Below are 17,123 nucleotides of genomic sequence, written 5' to 3'. Positions count from 1 at the left end.
GCAGTGGTTCTCAGAAGTGGCATACAGTGACCCTCAGGGTTCCTTGAGGGGTTTCCAAATGGACCTTTTACAGGTCTGTAACTCTGAGAATGTACAAATGGTGTACACTCTCAGAGTTATGGGGGTCCTTCAAATTAAAAAGTTTGAGAACCACTGATTTAAAGTATGCCTCTTGACTTCTATGAATATTTAGCTTTGTAACTAAATAAAATAATATCTCTCAATGTCTTCGGCTTATCTTAGAAAAAGAGAGGTATATAACCCATTCTCAAAACACCATTATTTATTTGCCATATTTGATCAATTCAATTGGCAGGAGAGCTCTCGCCTCGCACATCTGTCTTGTGCTTTGCAGTGTTGATATGGGCTTGCAGGTCTAAATAACTTTTTTTTGCGACGCCGACGGACACATAAGTTCCAGCTTTGCAGACAATACCTACTGCTTCTCATTGGTCACGACTAAGACGAAAACAGTACTTTTTCTGCATTTCAATGGGGAAACTTTTTACTTAAGTAAAAGTATCAATACTGCAACGTAGAAATACTCTGTTATAAGTAAGAGTCCAGAATTAAAAATTTACTTGACGCATTGTGAGCTTGTAGATCTGCTATTTTCAAATGGCCGAAATGTATATAGCGCTGAAGTGGTTAATGCATGTTCGTATTGTAATAATAATCAAAATCTACATAGTAACTAGTAGTTAAGTTTTCAAATAAATGTAGTGGAGTAAAAGTATAATATTTGCCTCTGAGATGTAGTGGAGTAGAAGTAAAAGTATAGACAATTGAAAGTACTCCTATCTCAAAATTGTACTTAAGTACAGTACTTGAGTACTTAGTTACTTTACACCACTGGAGTTGAGTTATGAATAATACACGTTCCGGGGTTCGGAGTGGAAGTCCGCCTCTCAGAGTGTGTTTCCAAACGAGCCATCGAACATGCATTGTAAATACATTTTATGCTACTGTATAATGGTCTGTGACTGTGATACACAGTCACAGACCGCAAAACCGCGGACATTTAAAGGAATTTATAAAACCCCCCCGGACAGGCCAGACAGCCCCCAAAAGAGGACATGTCCGGGTAAAAGAGGACGTATGGTCACTCTACCATAGGCAAACATTTCACAGTGTTTCAGCAGTACCCTACACAACCCTTTTAGTCCAGGCATTTTATGCAAAAATGGGGGTCAACCTCCAACTAAAAGCAACAAAACCAAACTCATCTGATTTAGTATCCTTAATATGTCCTGAATGACAGGAAAAAAGTTGCAAGGAATGGACCCTTCGCTAAGCCCCACCCACCCCACTCTGTGACTGGTGGTGCGAGTTAGTCACACCCAGGCCTGGCACAATCTGCTTCTCACCCATTGACTTTCATGTTAAATGACGGCTTTTCCCCTTAAAAATAATCGATCATTTCAGCAGCAAGAGCTTCAAAATCTCTTCTAAATCTAGTCAACAAGGCCTGCTGTAGGCTATGGACTGGAAAAATGTGCATGACATTATTTCAATAAGCTAAAAACACGGGAAATGTTAGAGGGAGTAATAGCCATGGATACACGACGGTCGTCTGTCTCGACCATCATGGATAAACTTCAACCTGGTGTTTGCACTTTCTCCATTTACGGCCCGTACATCTACAGAAACGTTCATATTTCAAATATAAAGTGCTTATCCCATGGCCACGGATGTTAAATTTATGTACGGGCTCTCAAAAGTAACCGTATCATCCGTATAGTTCAATAAAAAGCATTTTAATCTGATCGGTGGCCATTTTCTCCATATGCTTTCAACTGCATGACCCTATCGGTTGGTAAGTGTATTGCACTCTGATACGTTATAACTCCATGAGAAAATGGCCACCGATTGGATTTAAATGCTTTTTATTGAACAATACAGAATATACGGGTACTTTTGAGAGTCCCGTGCACAATTGTAACATCCGTGGCCATAAGGTAAGCACTTTATATTTGAAATCTGAACGTTTATATAGATGGACGGACCGTAAATAGACACCAGGTTGAAGTTGATCCATGACTGTAACAGGAGTTTATTCATTTCAGACTACAGTAGCAGTTAATAAATTAGACGAACAAATGAATGAATATACTTTCAAGTGCGGAATCCGAAACAGGCAGCGCTGTGATTCTGAATTTTGTTACGATTACGGTGATTAGTATTATAGACACCACCTGGGCGAGTGAGTCGTGTAACTTTCCTGACGTTAAGCTGTGTATGTGTTCAACAACACAGCCAGCCTTGCAGTTTAAGTGCAGATTTCAGCTTGGGAAAAGAACCCTCCAACGGTTTTGGGTACGTGGAATCTGTTGCTGGTTCATATAGTCACCATTGCGTTATCGTGGTATTCTTGCTATTATGTTGCAAATGAATGTGTGTGTGCGGGCGAAATAACATTGACAGGCGACGAAAGCTTGCCAGACCTATGCCAGGCTGACAACGGTTGCTAAGCTGGCATTGGACAATCGCTTTTGGGGTGGGGTTTAGCGAAGGGTCCATTGTATGAAGGGAAAGTTTTGAAAATGGCCTAAGTATGGCCCTATACCAAAAACGCTTTTTAGCCCTTTTTGTCTAGGCAGAATTTCAGAAAATGTGCTTATTCAAAGTGCTGAAGGCAAACCGTGTTAATTTAGGGCAGGGGTAGGCAACCTTTAATATCAGCAGTATAACCTTTAATATACTGCTGTTTCAATATAGAGTTTTTTATTGTTTGCTAATTTCTCAGATAAAGTGTCACGGTCCGCTCCTCGGGCCGTGGACTTGACCTTATTATTTAGACCTTGAATGCCCTTTTATGGTATTGGACTCGTTAGGGCTGGTTTCTAGGCCTGTTAGTTATATTGTATCGTTCCAATTGCATTCTGTTTCTCTGTTACCTTTTGCCCTGTTGTGTGTATCTTATTTTGTAGTATTGTTTCCTGTCTGCCCTGTTTGCTGTTTCCTGTCTTGTCTCACCAGTCCTCTGATTAGCTCTGTCTTGCACCTGTGTCCTAGCCTATCCCTGTGTTGATTGTCAGTTAGTTTCACCTGTGTCCAGTTAACTGTGTGTCTATATATACTCCCCTGTTTGTTCAGTCCCTTGTTCGTTCATAGAAGTAAGTCACTGTGTTAGTTAGCTCCTTGTGATTTTACATGTTCCTAGTGTCTCAGCTTTGCTCCTAGTTCATGTTATTTTCCTAGTCTCCTCTTGTTCGTTTGTTTATTCCTGATCCTCTGTTTTGGTTAATAAACCACCTTTGAATTCGATCTACGCTGTGTCTGCCTCGTCCTCTGCCTTTGTCCTGCGCTTGGGTCCTACACCTCTGACTCTGATCGTGACATAAAGTATACCTATAAGCCAGCAACGTTGGTGGTGAAAGCAAACAAACCAAGCATATATTCTTTATTTTCCTTCAATAATTAGTTTCTTATTTTTGTCTGGTGTATGGGCAACGCTTTTTTCTTTACAATAGGAGAATGCAAGATTAACTTTATGCCTATTACAATAATAAATTATGATTCAAATCTGAAAACTAAAGAAAACCTTATACTAATTTGCATACTTCTTTGCCCAAGCAACTGGGAGCCACGGGGAGAGGGCCTAAGAGCCACATGCGGCTCTAGAGCAGCAGGTTGCCTACCCCTGATTTAGGGCATACATGTTTTAAGGGGTATTAACTCTTTCACTGCCAATGAAATAAAAAAAATATTGCGAACTGTGCCAGCAATTTTTTTTTTTTTCAAAGTAAAAAAAAAGTGCTTAGGTTAAACAAAGAGTGGATGGAGCTGCAAATCTTCAGATAATGATATCTTGGGTTCTGAACACATTTTTTTTTTTACTCAGGATTTCTCGTTCTGGCACTGAGGGTATTCAGATAAAACTCGGGATAACTCGGGGCCTGGCACTGAGAGAGTGTTCTGATTCCAAATCTGCTGTATGCACATTTCAAAAATGGCTGCTAATGCCTCAAAATGTACCATTTAAAGATGGTGGCCACCACTATACTGAACTATTAAAAACCTTTATATCTGTAGAGACTTGGTTCAATTTTGATTTTAAAGGTTTTCATAGATGGGGAATCCACTGCCATATTCTGATTTGAGATCAAATGTGAGGATATGGCTTAAAACTAATATTTATTGTGACAATTGTCATTAATAGGGGTTATTACAAAAAAAATGATACAAATTCCTTAACAAGAAATGTCTTCACCAATGTGTTTGTAAAAGTGTCTGGCAAGACTTCAAAAAGAAAGAAAGAAAAAATTCAATTCCAGGTAGTCTATTCTAGGGCAGTGCTTCCCGAACAATGGGTTGAGACCCATCTTGGGTACCGGAGACATTAGCATCTTTCCGCCGGTCATCACATTATTGGCTTATAGGAATGTGACAAAAACTAATTTGGTTTCCATCAATTCAAGACTTCATGGAGTGTGTAATTTATAGAAAACTAGAAAAAGTGCTCCTCGGAGCACAGGTCCCCGCCAGGTCAGGTACGTTATTGTGGCCTCCTGGTGGTGCTATGACAGGCCCATGTAAAACATTTGGGGCAGAGGTTCTGAATTGGCATCCAGGGAGTGTGTGTAACAGTTTGGCAGCGACCGGGCCAACGGTGCCGGAGATTAGCTGGTAACACACGGACAGGACACACGGACACACGGACGGACACACGGACGGACGGACAGGGGGTAAAACCAGTGATGTGTTGTACCGTGGTACGCTGTATACGCAGTATGCCCTGTCGATTTTTTTCGTCGCCACCATCTACATCCAAAAACTGTTCAAAACAGAGTATCTGATACGGTGATACGGTCTGATACGCTACTGCCCAGGAGTGGCTGGGGGCAGCAAGAATGTGGTCTGTCTAGTGTAACTCTGAGTTGATGGCTTATCATGTGTGTAGCTATTGTTCTTGAGGTGATAAGTAATGGCTGCGACGGAATTCACACATTAACTCAACGACGTGAATACTAATGAAGTACTCTAATCAGGCAGTGTTTAGAGTACTGCATTAGTATTCGCGTATGCGCGTCATAGCACAGCATAAAAGGCAATGAAATGTTGGTTTTAGTTCAGTATGCTCCTGACTCTTGGAAAAGAAGATGGGACCACGACCACCGCCAAAAAAGAAGCAGTTCTTTCAAAGCGATCTGTTTAAGAGTTTCGCTGCAGCCCCGGCTTGTAAGCATCCTCTTACCCATCTGATGCGTCTCCAGAACGGCCTCCGTCTGCTGCACCAGAGACACCACTGTCCCAGACAGAATCTCTCTCTGCTCTCATCTGCTGACACTACACTCAATAAGGCCAATGCCAAGTTAATACTATTCTGTAATAGATAAATGAATGCTTGCTGTTAACACTGCTATTATATCTGATAAGCCTAATCAGCATCTATTTATAACAATCCTTGCGCTCTTACATGGTAATAATCCTTGCTTTGCATTGAAAATGCATCTAAGGCTAAAAGCAGCTCAGAAGTGGTTGAGTTCAGAAACACTAGAAAATCTGTACAAAGCATATTGTGTGTGGGCCACACACTCGCGCGAAGCGCGCGCACACAATTTTGACATTGATTTTTTTGTGGGCCGTGTGCAACATTTTTACATTTAATTAATTATAGACGCACGCATGTGCGCATGCCGTGCGTGTGGGAGGCAGGGAATAATCATAGTATACCCTCCAAAAAAATCTAGAACACACCACTGGGTAAAACATACTCTCGCCATGCCTTTCGGCCTGGCGGAGACAATAAGTATTTTTGAGGTGCGAACTACTCCATTCAGTACAGTACTCAAGTGTATTTACTGTGACTGTCCACCACTGCAAGTTTGAAACATTTGACTAGGCCGATAATTATCACCTGTCATTTGAGTCACAGTCTGTCACAGTAAGGGTTCAGACTAATTGAGCGAGAGAGCAGCTTGTGAACATTCAGGTACAACATAGGTTCACACTTTTTGATTGCCTGCGAGTTTGACCTTTCTTCCTGCTCCTGCAGAAACCATTGACGAGTACATCAGATGAAACATAGCTGCTCCTCATCTTGACCACATCATCAGAGTGTGATGACCAATTTAATTACTTCCCTATGAGTCATCTCCTCAACCCTGTGTTATCTATTTCAGCCACGCAACGGTAGTCTATTGGCTATTAGCAGAGCTGTTTAACTCCTGTTTTTGAGCAAATCGTGCACTTTTTGAAAGAAGCGTGAAACTTTCAGCATAGTTAGTATATGCCATAATGTTCATTTTCTGACGGGGAGGGAAGTCAGATTTGACCTCTGAGGACCGTGAGAGGTCAAATCCAAAATGGCCGCTAGTCCAACTTAAGTTTGGAACTAAACACAGTAGAAAAACGTTTAAAGTATAATTTCCAACTAAATAGGGGATGCCTTTTCATGTGGTAATACTATTTTACGATTTGTGGTGCTCATGTATGACCGAACCAGTGAGTGCATGGAAGTGAATGATGCCAGGAAACAGCTCTTCACGAAGAAGTCAAGAACACTAGAGAGCATTCCTCCAACCCAGGCAGCACTCAAGCAACATATCAAGCGCACTTGCTACCAGGCAAACTGTTGGAACCAGGCATTGGTACTGGAACCAGAGATGCCAGAGCCATCTGAATGGGGCTGGACAAAGAAAACAACTGGGTGGCAACCATTTTAGACCACTCTCTCTGAAGCATCCAAATCGTGCCATGAATTAATCCACTGTCGCTGCACGAAAGAGTGTACTGGACGATGCAAGTGTGCCAAAGCTGCACTCAAATGTACTGCACTGTGCCTCTGTTGTGGAGACTGCTACATTTTGATTATTACCATTATCATTATCACAACTTTCTTGTTGAGATAATCTTGTTTTTCTTTTTCCTGTATAGAAGATGTGACAATAAAAAAGCCTAGAAACTTGATTATTGTCATTTACTATGAATTTAGTATTAAAATAGACTACAACCATAGGTTTAATCTGTTCATTTATTTTGTATTATTCCCATTGGCACACAACAGTTCCACTATATTGCAGTACCCACTGTCAAAGCTTAAATATACTTATTACTATGTCATTGGGTCTTGGGTTCTGGCAATCTCCAACATATCATCAAATGAATGGGCAACCCCAACTTAGTTGGAAAGAACGCCTTAAATGTATTTTTTGAAGTATTTAGACATTTAGACCCAGTAGACTGGCGGCCATCTTGGATTTGACCTTTCAGAGGTCAAATCTGACTTCCCTCCCCGTCTGAAAATTTATATTATGGTATTTACTAACTAACAGGTTTTGGGTATCGTCCTCACTTATGCCATAGATAGGCCTGTTATTATTGCATAATCGCCTAGTCGCAATTATTTGACATGATAGTCATAATTGTTTCCATGTTGAAAAATGTTCACAATTATTTGTATGACAATTAATCGTCAAGTACAGTATCTCATGATTGTGACGTAATTAATGCATTCCCTACTGCTTCGGCTGCTGATGGATGAGAAGACCAGGTGTCTGAGAGGGACCTGTGTCTCGATACGACTACTTTAATTAGGCAGACATTTATTTGTCTGTATGTGCTAACGCAATGGTGATCTAGAGAAAAAAAAGTATACACTATATACTAGAAAAAGTGCTCCTCGGAGCACAGGTCTACGCCAGGTCAGGTAGGTTAGTATGGGCGAGCAAGGTTTGGAATTCTCTAATCAGGCTGGAATGTGAAAAATCGGACGGATCGGACGGATCCTTCTTGATCACTTGACTACAGAGATAATGTGTACCGATTTGCGTGATGTTTGGACAACATTTGTAGGAGTAATATAAAAAACATTGTTTTTAAAAAATTGGCCCCTTGGTGGCACTATAATTGGACAATGTTGAAAGGGTGGCATTTTTCCTCAACGTAATGCAAATGTGTGTGCAAAGTTTCACTGCAATCTTACGCTGCGTTCATGATTTGCGGCATTTTGTTCAAAACCACTCGGATCTGTCTTGATCACATGACTATAGAGATCATGTGTACCGATTTGTGTGAAATTTGAATTAAATCTGCAGGAGTAATATCCCAAAAAAATTGTTTTACATAAGCCTGCCTCCTGAAGGTGCTATAAAAGGCAGATATATAAAATACAGGGCAAAGGTTTTTCCTTGGCCTCTAGGGAGTGCCTATACAAAGTTTTACACATGATCGGTGCAGTTATCGGTAAAAACGCGAATCGGCCTGTTCTAGCGCCACCATGAGGCTGATTTAAAAAATTTCAAGTGGCATTTCGGCCTAGTGGGAATGTGCGTGCAAAATGTCACGGAAATTGCATGCTGTGTTCATCGAGGCATTTTGTTCAAAACGGAACGCTCTTGCAAACTTTGGTAGCCATTCAGGATGGAACATGAAAAATATGAAAGACCGTTTTCGTTTAATGACTATAGAGATACTGTGTACCGATTTGTGTGATGTTTGGACAAAATCTGTAGGGGTACTGTAAAAAAAATGTTTTAGCAAAAAGCGGCCTCCTGGTGGCGCTATAACAGGCCCATGTGAAACAATTGGGGCAGAGGTTCTGAATTGCCATCCAGAGAGTGTGTGTGCACAGTTTTGCTGCGATCAAGCCAACAGTGCCGGAGATTAGCTGTTCACAGACGGACGGACGGACGGACGGACGGACGGACGGACGGACACAAACGGACACACACACACAGACGGACAGGTTGAAAAACATAGTCTGCGCCATGCTTTTCGGCCTGGTGGAGACAATAAAGGGACTGAATAAATGAAGAGACCTCTTTGGTCTCCACTCTCCAGGCAGCAGTTAGCTGTAATCACTCCAATTTAATGTATGGACTGTGCACGGGAGCCATTTCTGCGAGTGCGTTTAATTAATGTATTCATGATTGCATTCCTTTATAACATGTTACTAGCATTGTCATAGAATTGTCCTCTACAGTTTTCAATATCAATATCCATCCCTTACATGCTGCACAAGGATGCACCTGTGTGACTGGCTGCATGGCAATTGGAAGAAATTCCTAGAAGTGCTCCTCAATGGCACCTTCAGGTGATATGCATCTCATAATCACAGTTATCTGGTCTATGTCGGATATGTCAGCTGTTGACACACTACAGGCAGCATGCACAAGAAATGTGGTACTGATGATTGGTCTAGTATTAAGATTAGCTATAGGGACGACCGTTGGCGCGCACACACACACACACACACACACACACACACACACACACACACACACACACACACACACACACCACACCACACCACACCACACCACACCACACCACACCACACCACACCACAACACACACACACACACCACACACACACAGGCACAGGATGGATAGACTGTTTGCGGTGCACCCAACAAAAAAAGCATGATTGATTGGCGCTTGCAGGCTGACGGGCCCCCTGGAGCCTCTGGCCCCTGGGCTGCAGACGAGTGAGTCTGAGAATTAATCAGGCAAACATTTTTTTTAGTTTAGTTTAGTTTAGTTTAGTTTAGTTTAGTTTAGTTTAGTTTAGTTTAGTTTAGTTTAGTTTAGTTTAGTTTAGTTTAAACCTGACCACTCCAACAGGAGCAAAGCGCGACTACAGAGACTCCAACAGGCAGTGGTGGGAGTACTCAAATTCTATACTTAAGTAAAAGTACCAATACTGCAATATAGAAATACTCTGTTACAAGTAAAAGTACAGAATTCTAAATTGACTTGAGTAAAAGTGCAAAAGTATTGGCATCAAAATGTACTTAAAGTACCAAAAGTAAAAGTACAAGCTCACAACGCGTTGCGATGCGACGCGTTGTGAGCTTGTAGATCGGCTATTTTCAAATAGCCTATGTATTAAATAGGGATAAAGTGGTTAATGTATGTTTCTTAATATAATAATTTATATCTGAAAAGTAACTAGTAACTAAAGTTTTCAAATCATTGTAGTGGAGTAAAAGTACAATATTTGCCTCTGAGATGTAGTGGAGTAGAAGTAAAAGTACTGAAAATGGGAAATTCCTCAAAAGTGTATTTAAGTACAGTACTTGAGTAAATGTACTTAGTTACTTTACACCACTGCCAACAGGGAGCGGAGCTATTCAAGAAGCAAAAGAGAGGACGCCGGCAGCAGTACGCTGTCCTGGCAGTAGAACAGAAGCAGCACAGCTATGAGAGACTGGGAAAGTACTCAAGTGCCTTGTGTTTGAAAATGGCGAGCCGATGCTTGAGTACTGGTAGGTATACAAGACACCATAGCATAGATAACTTTGGCCAACGAAGCAACCAAATGTGGCAACCCCATATCTTCTCTCTTACATTTTTATCCCACGATTTTGTAACCCATTTTTCACCCAGCGCCAATTGCCTAAGCTTGTGATCCTGGGCGCTACTCTCCCTCTGCCAGCCTGGGGAGAGCCCCGAACTGAGCTCATGCTTCAATACATGAGGAGTGAGCAGGCCGCTGCTTATCAGGTGATAAGAAGCAGCTTTTTGTGAGGGTATCTAGGTTCTACCCTAGGGCACATGGGGAGAACATGCAAACTCCACACCTTGAACCTAGCCAGCAGAGCATTGGGCTACTGTGAATTAACCATACTGTACAGTATAATGTATAGAACCTTACGGCTCCATTTGGTTACATTTGTACAATCGTCAGACTTAAACTAACACTTAGGATTTTTACTGGCACATTACTATAATGCTTATAAATGTCTTGGGGGTCGTGCATACATCCAGGAGTCTGACTGTTTTCCCTTCACTGTCCACACTGTCCATCCATCCTATGACACAAAAGGTTACAACAAGCCTGCATCTCTAGCCATCAGGCATTCATGGCTCCTCTTTAGCCATCCTCGTAAAAATACAAAGGGTTTTGGAGAGCATCCCGCACACTCAGTATTCCTTGATTCTAAGATGGGGGGGGGGGGCTGAGGCAAACATTGTCATATTGGAAACCAGGCTTTCATAAATGGAAACTGTCAAAGGGCCCAGATTGAAATGCTCTACAGAAGGCATCGTGGAACAAATCACTGTGCGCCTTAACCCGTTCAATCCGGGAACGCATCTGTGTCACTTTAGATTTCGTTGGCTATTCAAAAATAGCAGATCTACAAGCTCATAGCGCGGCACCGAGTGCTGCGCTATGAGCTTGTAGATCTGCTATTTTTGGAAAAATCGTGGAAGATTTGTGCAAATCTTTGAATATATATGTGTTTTAAAGCGAACATTTTTAACTCCGATCTGTGCTTCTGGGGGTCCATGGAAAAACATATTTTTGAGATGGGGGTCCGCGGTCAAATACATATAAATTTGGGGGTCCTTGACATGGAATTTGGAGCACCACTGATATAGCAACATACTGTTTTAGTATAGATTTAGAAAACCTCCTTCAGGAGGCTGCAATTCGAAAATGGCCCCTGTCCAAGTCTTAACCTACCCCCCCTCCCCTTTTTTTTCTTCTCTTGTACATATTCTATATATACTCTATATTCTGTATATACTCTTCATACCAGTAACCTGTAAGCTGATTGTATGACGTTCTGTATAGTAGTGTGTCTGTCACTTATAAGTCATCATGATTTGTGTGCATGGGGATCTCATCTTTAACAAGCTCAGTGCTTAATGAGTCTTCCAGTTTAGTAGACCTTGTATTGTGAATTTTTACTTCCATGTACTGTTGTTCTCATGTCTTACTAAATAAAGTACATCAATCAATCAAGATGCGTTCCCGGTCTTAAAGGGTTAAACCGATGAAGTGTTTCACAGCAGGCACGCATTCCTGCGAGAATTTAAATAAGAAATGCATGATAAAAACAGAGTGTATGCAGTGTGCTATTGGTAAACGGCGCCATCGCTGTATACAGGCAGGTTAGCAGAAGTTTACATATGCATTACATATGGTATTCCTGTAGGACACCTGCAAGCAATGCATGCTGTCTTTGGAATTGGTTGTGTAGGCTATACACACATTTGTAGTTTGTGCTTCGGGAGGATAATATACACAGCTTTCCTCTGGTGTAAATAAAGAAAATATGTACATGGTTTGATCCAATTTCCTTCATATAGGTCTATTTACGTCTCTCGGGGGAAATAATAAAATACATTAGGACACTGTTTACAGGAGGCCTAATGAAAGGGAATAGGTAAATAGATGTCTTAGGTTGAAACAGCAGTAAAAGGTGCTCGTAAGTGCCAAGCCTGTCGTTAGGATGTTAATATGAGAGTTTCATTGTTATTGTTCAGGGGTAGCTCATCACACTGGTCCAATTTGCATAATGTAAGTAGGACCATTTCTCATTTATTTTGTCATTAATCAATCTTTTACGGGGGATGCAATAGGAATGTTGTGGGATTATAGCCACCAAATACGTTGGCACCAAATATGCAAACAATATCATGAATTTAAAATTGTGGGTATTTCTATTATTTGGCCCCCCTAATTTATACAGTTGTTTTTGCCAATGCAAGGAATAAACAAATATTTTATTCCTGACGAAACAGCTATTGCTTTGATAAAACATGTTTATTTTGAGGAAACACACTACACACACACGATGCCTTGGAGACATGTTCTTGTAATGGAGTGATTATTCCATAATAATCAGCAACCAGGCATGCATATAAAACCCATTGCCTCAGGCCGCAAATCAAAAATTCACATTACAAATGTACGTCTACTCTGAGTCAGGAACCTAACACCGACTCACCAAAAAAAGCTAATGGAGGGATGGGTTTTAATGTTATTCAAGTGCTCTCTGCTTATTTTTAAAAGTGGTTACATAATTAATATATGCTATACTGAAACACCATCACATAATTATGATCAATACACATGCCACACACATATAGATGGTACCAGTTTCACATTATTCAGTACACACACGTAGGAGCGTGCACACACATATGCACACACATATGCACACGCACGCACGCACGCACGCACGCACGCACGCACGCACGCACGCACGCACGCACGCACGCACGCACGCACGCACGCACGCACGCACGCACGCACGCACGCACGCACGCACGCATGCACTTCATTGGTCCGTTATCTACAGCTGCCTGGTCCATACATCCTTAAAGGCAGTGGCGATGCAGAGTAGATGCACTTAAGGCATGATGCAGTTCCACTCCAGTCCCATTTGTATCGTTAACTCCATCCCCTGGTGAGCCGTTGTTGTGTATGCATTGGCTCTCCACCACAATGCACCGTGCAGAGACTCACTAACACTTCCTCTATGCACTCTTTGCTGCAGATAGTTAGAGGAGGATAGAAGAAGAAGAATAAGTCCAAGTGTGCCTTGGAATTTTGTGACCAACACACACAACACACACAAACATATTGATTTTCTTTAAATTTACCATATTATTACTTTGTGTGCACTCATTTCAATAAAGAGGCAAATTAATAATAACAACAATTATAATCCTACTATAAATGCAAAAAATAAACTCTGGTCTCTCACGTGGAAAGCTAACATCTTAACCACAAAGCCAAAGGGAATTCTCTATACCCTGGGGGAGATATTAGAGTTTCAGGCCACCAGGCTGAGGTTTGTGAGCCACTCTGCTACACTCACCCCCCTTTTGACCTCCTCTCACGGGGACACCCGATCTGGGTCATGGCACCAATGTGGGATTCGAACCCAGGTCTCGCGCGTGGAAAGCCAACATCTTAATCACTAAGCCAAACAGAATAGGTTCTGACCGACCGACTTTTAAACTCGGGCGAGGATGGAATCATAGCAGCTTACAACACTGTAGTACTTTTCACTGCAGTTAGATGCACAAACACACAAGAGAGAAGTAGGAGGAATTGAAAATGGATCTCTATGCCCAAAACATGATGCATTGTTCTTCTTGTGCAATTATGAACATAAAGTTGGTGAAATTGTATATTGATTTAATATTAATAGGCTACTACCAACACTTTGAATGCTCATTGCAGAATGAAGGGAGATAAAGTGGGAGAGAGGGAGATGACTGGATCTCAAACCGAACACCCAAACCATTCATTATGCAATCATATACTTTACACATGATATTGATTTTTAAAATACACTGCAAATTATTAGACTTACTGATGTGTAGTATAGAAGCTCTGAAAGACACAGATTTGTGGTTTGTGGTTAAAACTCTCAAGCCTTCTAAGCTCCTGCCAGTTCAGAATGCTAGTTCATAGTGTATCATTATGGTGTAATTTACTCTACACCCAGCCGTGTGTAATCGATAGTATTATTACATTGGAGTAAGTTGCAACTTCAAGAAAGCTCACATACAGTACAGTAATACACTGTGTATGTAAGTCATTGAATTGGACTTTAATGATCAAAGGCAGTGTAATTTTGTTTATAAAAAAATTGCCGATCTCCAAGCGACACACTGTAAGCTTGTAGATCTGCTATTGTTTTGGGAATGCTTTTCCCAGAATATGGATGCTGGGGTTTATGTGGTTAACCCATTCAATCCGGGAACGCATCTGTGTCATTTTTGATTTTTAGCTAAAGCCTAAAACCATTATTTCATACTTTGGGGAAAAAATCGTGAAAAGTTTAGCAAATCTTTGAATATATATTTTTTGAAACAAGATTTTTTTAACTCAAATCTTTGCTTCTGGGGGTCCCTGGAACAAAACGTTTTCATGTCAAGGACCGCCAAAATTATATGTATTTGGCCGTGGACCCCCCATCTCAAAATATTTTGTTCCAGGGAACCCAGCCCCCCCCCCCCAGGAGAAATGATTTGAGTTCACATTTAGCTTTCAAAACAATATATAGCCTATATCAGGGCTATTCAACTAGATTAGGCAGGGGGCCACAATCGTAAAATTACTTGAAGTCAGGGGCCACAAGACCGTGACAACAAAACCGTTTAACCGCTTGTTGTGTGCTATTAGTACGATAGGACACAATAATGGACACATTATGTCCATTATGGTAACTTATTAGGGCCTGCTTCATACTGCATTCATGCATGTTGATGTTTGATAGGAACATTTCTGTGTCAGTCCTTTATAGTGCACAGGCTTAGATTTTGATATTAAGAAAGTAGGTAGTAGATATTTCAGTATGTTCTGTGCACGGGTCCCTGGCATGGAAGCATCTTTGTAAAACGAGTATTGGGGGCAGGCTGACCATGTTCGTATGAATGAAAGGATTTTTCATTTTGTTTGTTTTGAGCACTCGGGTGATAAGAGCACAAGGTCTTATAATGTATTTGAAGTGGATGAAGATGGACAAAATCCACAAAAAAATACTCAGAAATAGTTACAAAATGGATGGTCTGTGATGGATGAAGTGCACTCAAAAACCCTTGTAGTGACATGGTAAAAATAATAATAATAATTGCAACTACTTGAAAGCTACATTGAAAGTAATTAGAAGTATGGAAGTAGACAACATTTACGTCTGTTTTGTTTCTTTGTACTAAAAAGTCTTTATATATATTTTTTCTTTTTAAAGATATTTTTGACACACAGCAAACACTGTCGGGATCGGGAGTCGAACCCGCAACGCACTGTAATACTGGATTACCAGCCTTTGTGGTATGTGCCTGCACTGGTAGGCCGGCAGGCACCCCAATACTTTTACTTTTGATACGTAATACATATTTTAACACCAGATGCTTAAGTACATATGAAGTGAGCTACTTTAACAATTTGACCCAAGTGATTTTCTTCTGGGTGACTTACATTTACCCATCACTAATCTTCCTCCATTCTAAATTGTAGCCTCCATTTTATTCTCATCTGTTAATGGTTGATTAACCATTAACAAGCTTCAGTTAACGGTTAATAAAAACATTCAAAATGGGCATCCTGTACAACCAACCATCTAATAAAAAATATTTGCATTTAATGATACATTGGAACATGCAAAAAGAACATGTTCCAGGGGCCGCAAAAAAAACTCCACTGGGGCCGGATTTGGCCCGCGGGCCACCAGTTGAATATCATTGGCCTATATTCTAAGAGTTGCACACATTTTCAAAAATAGCAGATCTACAAGCTCATAGCACGGCACCGAGTGCCGTGCTACAAGCTTGTAGATCTGCTATTTTTGAACAGCCAAAGTATAAAATATGACTACAATCTAAAATGACACAGCGTTCCCGGTCTTAATGGGTTAACCCATTTAGACCTGAGGCCGATTCTAAAAACACCTTCTAAATCCTGACCTAAGTTTTCAAAAAAACTTCAAATATATCAAGAAAAATAAAATAAAATTTCTATATAGCCTACTGTACAAGTACATAGCAACAAAGAACCCCAAAAGGGGTTCCCGTCCTGAAAGGTATAGTTACAAAAAGGGGTTCCCGCTCAAAGCAAACTCTACAGGGCATACAGTGTGTTCTTCAAGGTTTACCTTACCACATACACACTGCTTCATACAGTGAGTATCGTTGAAAAGAAGCCAGTTTCACATTTAACCGTGACACTTGAACCCCAGCGTCCACATTCCGGGTTGAACATTAGCCAAGAAATAGCAGATCTACAAGCTCACAACGCGTGCAGTGTGCTGTGAGCTTGTCGATCGGCTATGTTTTGGCAAATGTTCAACTCAGGTCTGTTTTACTAAGAATAGAGGTGGTTAAATGACTCACACTCACAAACATAGGTCTTAGGTGTAGCTCATGCCATTTAATGATGTATATCGTTACGAATTACAACCTTTTTTTTGTTAAACCCCTGCAGAGATGCTGGCAAAATGTGTATAGCTAAACACAATAGCTTTTCACTTGATTATGGTACAATACATCTTAGGGCAGTGATATTCAACTTGGGGCCCGCGGGCTACATCCGGTCCCAGCTGAGCTTTCATTTGGCCCCTGGAACACATTCCATATTCCATTTAGGCATTTAGCAGACGCTCTTAATCCAGAGCGATTTACAGTAAGCAAGAAAAACATGAGGTATACATCAAATGCATTGAAGTAACCTATAGGATCATAGTTAAACCAAGAACCTATTATCAGTCTAAATAGTATAATATAAAATGTTATAAAAGTATGTATATTGAAACTATACAGATTATTTATGTTTTGATATACTGCCTGATATAGGTTCTTGGTTTACCTTGTAAAAATAAATATAACACATATTAATGGATGGTTGGTTGTACAGAATGTAAGCTACTGTTTAGAAT

Source organism: Gymnoscopelus braueri (genome assembly GCF_963280865.1).
Source record: "Gymnoscopelus braueri genome assembly, chromosome: 5".
Lineage (NCBI taxonomy): Eukaryota > Metazoa > Chordata > Actinopteri > Myctophiformes > Myctophidae > Gymnoscopelus > Gymnoscopelus braueri.
Note: the sequence above shows the minus strand (reverse complement) of the source record.